Here is a 6,556-nt window from a genome sequence, read left to right as displayed (position 1 = left end):
AGACACTTTGACATTTTGTCTGTTTTTTTTCCTTGTCCATAGCTATGCTAAAGCTCAGGGGGTTGTGGTCACTCTCACCAAAATGCTCCCCAATTGAGAGGTCCATCACCTGACCAGATTCATTACCCAGTACTGGATCCAGTATGACCTCTCCTCTAGTTGACTTCTCCACATTCTGCGTCAGGAATCCTTGGATACTCCTGACAAATTCTGCTCCATCTATCCATCTTGAAGTCAGCAGGTGCCAGTCGATATTTGGGAAATTGAAATCTCCCATAACAACAAACCTGATATTTTTGCTCCATTCCAAAATCTGCCTATTTATCTGTTCTCTCAGTGTTCCGAGAGCTATTTGGGGTCCTATAGACTACTACTAATACAGTGATTGCTCCCTTCCTATTTCTGACTTCCGCCCACACTGACTCGGTAGACACTCCATCTACAGCGTCCTCCATTTCTACAGCTGTGATACTATTCCTGAGCAGTAATGCTACTTCCCCCACCTCTTTTACTCCCCATCCCATCCATTTTAAACTCTGGTACCTGCATCAGCCAGTCCTGTTCTTGGATCAGTCATGTCTCTGCCACTCCTACCTGATTCATGTCACTCCCTGTCCAAATACCCCTTTCAATGTTGTAATTTACTAACTTCTAATATATCCTCTGCTAGCTTATTCACATACCCTCCAGCCTCTGTGTGGGAACGTTGCCCATCTGATCTCCATTACATTTCTCCCCCTTCACCATAAACCTGTGTCCTTTAGTTCTGAACTCCTTTACTCAAGGAAAGAGAAAGATTCTGACTCTACTCAATCTAAGCCAATAATTTCCTAAACCTCTATAAGAACACTTCAGCCTCCTGAGTTTCCAATGAGAATAAGCCCCACTTCTCCAAAGCCTCCTTATAACTATTATCCCTTAATTCCAGGCAACATCCTGGTGACTCTCCTCTGCACTCTCTATTGCTGCCATATCCTTCCTGCAGTGTGGTGACAAGACTCTTCAGATACGATGGTCCTCTCCATCTCCTGTAAAGGATGATAAATGTTGCTCTCTTCTCTTCCCTCTGCTCCCTTGTTCCACTGCACCACCCTCCATCCTGGAGACTTCTCAATTAGATCAATAGTTGATCTTTTGATTGGAAGAGAGGGGGAGACAGCAGCTCCATTGCAACCAACTGAACGTGATGAGAGATCAGTCAGTCAATACATAGGGAGGTGTTTCCAGCACCCACTTGCTTTGTGTGACCCTGAGCCTCACACCTCAACACTCACTGCTCCCTTCACCACTCACCCTAGCCCAGTTGCAAGTAGCCTCCCGACTCTGAGCTAAGGGCAATTTTTGCTGGAGCAAGATGTCACACCAGCTGCCCTGATGGTATCTCATCCCTCTCTGCATGTAATGCTGGAACTCCTCCAAGCACAGATTCTACAAGCACACTCTATTCTGGGAACCCATCTCGAGCATGAGGGATGCGAGGATTCAAGATGGATTTAGTGTTTTCAGTGTGGTTACACTGTAGTCTCAGAGACCATTCTAAACTACATTCCAATGCCTGAACACAATGAGAATGTTGAAACACTGGAGTATAACAATATAATAATTACAGCATGGAAACAGGCTATTTTGGCCCTTCTAGTCCACACTGAACTAAGTACTCTCTTCTCGTCCAACCTACCCTCACCCTGCCCATAACCCTCCATACCCATATACCTATCCAATTTTTCCTTAAATGCTGCTGCTATTTCTCCTGGAAGCTCATTCCACACAGCCACCATTCTCTGAATAAAGAAGTTCCCCCTCATGTTATTTCTAAACTTTTACCCTTTAACTCTTAACTTATGACCTCTTGTTTCAATTTCTCCTACTCTCAATGGAAAAAGCCTTTCCACATCAACTCTATCTATCCCTCTCATAATCTTAAATACCTCTATCAAATCCCCTCTCAACCTTCTATGTTCCAAAGAATAAAGACCTAATTTGCTCAATCTTTCTTTGTAATCAAGATTCTGAAAACCAGCTAACATTTTCATAAATCTTCTCTGCACTCTCTCTCTACCTGTTGATATCCTTCCTTTAACTCGGTGACCAGAACTGCACACAGTACTCTAAATTTGGCCTCACCAATGTCTTAAACAACTTCAACATAACATCACAACTCCTATATTCAATATATTGATTTATGAAAGCCAATTCCCAAAAGCTTTCTTCACAACCCAGTATACTGTGACACCACTTTCAGGGAATTATGTATCTGTATTCCCAAATTTCTTTCTTCCTCCGCTCTCCTCAGTCCCCTACCATTTACTGTGTATGTCCTACCTTGGTTTGTCCTTCCAAAATTCAGCACCTCACACTTGTCTGCATTAAATTCCATCTGCCATTTTCTGGCCCATTTTTCCTGGACTGAAGGGGAAGTCGATGGTAGTGAAAGGCCTCAATGGGTCCTGAAGGAAATTGTCTGGGAATTGTTCATGATCCCAACTTGATCACAATATTCTTCAGATCAGTTGATGGTTGTTCATTTAACCCCACTGATTTATAAAGGGAAGCGGTGTGCACAGGGAACTGTGGAGAGATTATCATGGCTTCAGCAACAGGGAAAATGCTCACTGGTGAACTGTAACAGCAGAGTACTTTGGAAACGGTGAGAGGATCAGACTAAGTCAACATTGATGTACAAAAGGCAAGTCATGCTGAACAAATTCCAGACCTTGGAGTCACTGTTTAAAAATAAGGGTTGCACATTTAAGATAGAAATTAATGTTTATTTACCCTTAGACAACTGTTTCTTCAAGGGGGTGGTGCAAGTAGAGTCTTTGAATATTTTAAAGGCATGCTTGCTATATTCTTGACATGCAAGAGGCAAAGGTGGGAATGTGGACTTTGGGGCAATAAGTGGGTGATATGACCTCCCACCAGGCAGTTGTGTTGTCTATAGGTCAATGATCCCAGCTAATGTCTCAGTTGCCAACTCAAAAATAAAGGTGGTAGATAACAGTGAATGTCACTGCAAAAGCTTTCACACATCTTCCCTACCCTCTGGAGACAGGCCAAGGCAAGGCATCAATGATCTGACAGAGGGCTGGCAGAGTGAGACAGGCCAGCCGTGCATTATAAATAAACCCTGGGATGTGGGGATTATCAGGGAGCTTTGTACTGCCCGATGGTTGGGGGGGGGGGTGTTCTGGTCTGTTTACTGCCCTGTGCGGGGTGTGTGCTTGGTGTACTGCCCTGTGCGGGGTGCGTGCTCGGTGTACTTCCCTGTGCGGGGTGTGTACTGCCCTGTGTGGTCTGTATGTAGACTTTCCACAGATAAGAAAACTGATGGCTATTATTATGTGGGATGTTTCTTTCATGCACAGGCATAGTCTTTTGAGTGTATAAATTTGGAAGATCAAAAGAATCCTTGTTATGCAATCCACCAACCTGTAAACCTGAAAGAATGTTGGTTTCAATGACCTTGTCCCATGGTTTTCAACCTAATCTTCAACTTTTTTCCTTGAAGATTATATTTGTTCATTAGTCCAACCGTGCAAAAAGGTGCCATACTGCCTGGGTCAAGAAATATGTGTACGTACCATTGCATTCCTGTTCTTGGTCTTGACTTGTACAGGCATTATTGAGAGTTTGCAGTTGTCCTTTCCTGCCCCAGTAAGATCACTTGTCTCAACTGAGGCTGTTACACTGTGGCTTGCTACTTTGTTTCCATTTGCTTATTTTCCAATTCCTTGTTCCTTTGGTGAATATGCAACATTTTAGGATGCTTCCGATTGCACATATCACAGTCGAGTTCCTTCTTACAGTTTTTACTGATGTGTCCTCCACACAGACTGCTAAAACATGTTCTGTTTTCCTTCAGAAAAGTGATTTTTCTCATCATGTGACTTCTTTGCTAACTGTGCACACTTTTCCAAAGTAGGCTCATCTTTACAGAACAGTTTTCCTCAGCAGGCAAACTAATTTTCTTCAGTTACTTTACCCTTTTTCTTATTTGCAACTGACACATTAATGGCAAAGGTACTCTTTCTCAATTTCGGACTAGGCTGTGGCTTGAACTTCTTTACGTCTTTGCTCCCTATTGGAGTATCTTTGATATTCCCAAATGCTGGTACAGTTGCGATCCACATGTGCCATTCAAGGAACTCCACAATATCCTCAAAGGCAGCATCCTTTCCATATTTTGTTTGAAGTTTGCAAACTTGTTCTCCACAAATCTTTCAATGTAAAGGGCAATTTGCCTGTGATGATTCACATATTGGGCCATTTTCTGTCCCATTTTTCCTGGACTGAAGGGGAAGTCGATGGTAGTGCAAGGCCTCAATGGGTCCTGAAGGAAATTGTCTGGGAATTGTTCATGATCCCAACTTGATCACAATATTCTTCAGATCAGTGGATGGTTGTTCATTTAACCCCACTGATTTATAAAGGGAAGCGGAGTCCACAGGGAACTGTGGAGAGATTATTATGACTTCAGCAACAGGGAAAATGCTCACTGGCCAAGTTGTGAAGTGTTGAATGGCCTGTTTTCTGTGTTGTAATGTTCTGACTTCCTTCCTATTCACTTGTATAGTTGCTCACAGGCTAAGTTAGAGGTTTGTCTGTGATGCGTTTTCTTTCATAAATGAGTAGCAAAGCCCAGTTGAATTTTCTCAAACAATTTTTAATAAACACAAAAGGGCTAACATCTGTAAAATACTGATTTATCTTTAACAACAAAACATTCATATAAAGTTAACAAGGCTTAAACTATTTTCAAATGATACTTAAATGGTCAACAGAAATTGTGGACCCCCTAACTCGCCCTACTCTGATTTCCAACTGCCGACGCGCCCTAGTGAACCTCCTTTTACGCAAGCCTGAAACTACTGTGTGCGCTCTTTGGTGTGGTGTGCTGGCCCTAGCTACAACCGCTTCACTGCCAGGGCCGAGTGGAACGCACATGCTTAACCACGCTCCATGGTGCAGCTGGGGCTAATCCGAGTGCACATCACCAAGGTCCATGGCACGTATACTGGTGGACATGCTGATCCTGACTGTCATGGCCACTGCTGGCGCCAAGGCAACCGTACTTGCACCGCCAGGCTCTGGGTCCATAAACAGTGCCAGCCTTCATATATGCACTGATGGGAAGAGGCACCCCAACAAACACTGCTGACACCAGTGACTGCAACAGGTAAGGACTGAGCCTATGTCTATTATGTTGAGTATCTGACAACATGTCAAATCTTCTCATAAAGTGGAGGTGATTGCCTTCTTCATGGTTGCCTTGACATGCTGATTCCAGGAGAGGACTTCTGATGTATGGACTGCCAGGTATTTGAAGGCCTCCCGACCTCTGTCCTGTGAATGCAGACAGGTATATGCTTCCTGGTCCTCCCCTTCCACAGTATGGTCCTTGGTCTTGAACCATGTGTATGGCTGCCTTGCCATGTGATCAATCTGTTAGTCACAGAGTGTCACTGAGTTCTGGGTTGATCCCCATCAATAAGCTAGAATGGGTACACCATCAGTTATAATTGCACAATCAGGCCCTTTGAGCCTCCTAGCCCAGTGTCCTTCAGCCCATCAACTCCTAGCCCATTGTGTACCTCGGCCCATTGTGCCTCCCAGCTCAAGATGTCTTTCAACCCATCAAGCTCCTTTAGGGTATCCTTTGGCCTATCAAACCTCCTAGACCAGTGTGTCCTTTGGACCATCGAGCTTCCTAACCCAGGGTATCATTTGGCCCATCAAACCTCCAAGCCCAATGTGTCCTATACTCCTATGGATGTTATGGTAAAGTTGTATAAGACATTGTTGAAGCCAAATTTGTAATATTGTGTACAGTTTTGGTCAGCTAGATACAGGAAGGATATCAATAAGAGTGAAACAGTGCAGAGAAGATTTACAGGGATGTTGCCAAGTCTAAAAAAAAACGAGTTACAATGAAAGGTTAAACAGGTAGGAACTTTATTCCATGGAGTGTAGAAGAATGAGGGGAGATCTGATCAAGGTGTACAAAATGATGATAGGTATAGAGAGTAAAAGTAAGATAAATACTTGAGGACATGGGTTCAGGGTGAAGTAGAAAAAATTAGAAGGGAACATTAGGGAAGACTTGTCCATGCAGAGAGTGGTAGGAGTTTGGAAGGAGCTGGCATCTGAATGAAGGCTCAATTTTTTAGTTTGAGGTTCATGGACAGGAGGGGTGTGGACAGATATAGTCAGGATGCAGGTCAGTGGGCCTGCAAAATAATAATTCGCCACACGCTCGATGGCTGAAGGGCCTGTTGTGTTCTATGGCCCATCGAGTCTCCTAGCTCGAAGTGTCCTTCAGCCCATCGAGCCCTGCTAACCCAGCGTGCCTCTGGCTTCCACATGCTGAGTGCCCTGCGCTTGGCAATCGCTGCAGTGAATGGTTAGGGTCTGATGGTCATGAATCAACATTTACACAGTGAGTTCGACCCGGAGAAGCCCAGGAATGTGAGCTCGACCAATAGCCGCCTCTTTCAGCCCAAGTACCTAAAATGGTCAACATACGATTTGGGAGGATTAAAGGTTTTGCCAGAGCGGT

Source organism: Narcine bancroftii, chromosome 8, assembly GCF_036971445.1.
Source record: "Narcine bancroftii isolate sNarBan1 chromosome 8, sNarBan1.hap1, whole genome shotgun sequence".
Lineage (NCBI taxonomy): Eukaryota > Metazoa > Chordata > Chondrichthyes > Torpediniformes > Narcinidae > Narcine > Narcine bancroftii.
This window is presented reverse-complemented; position numbering follows the sequence as displayed.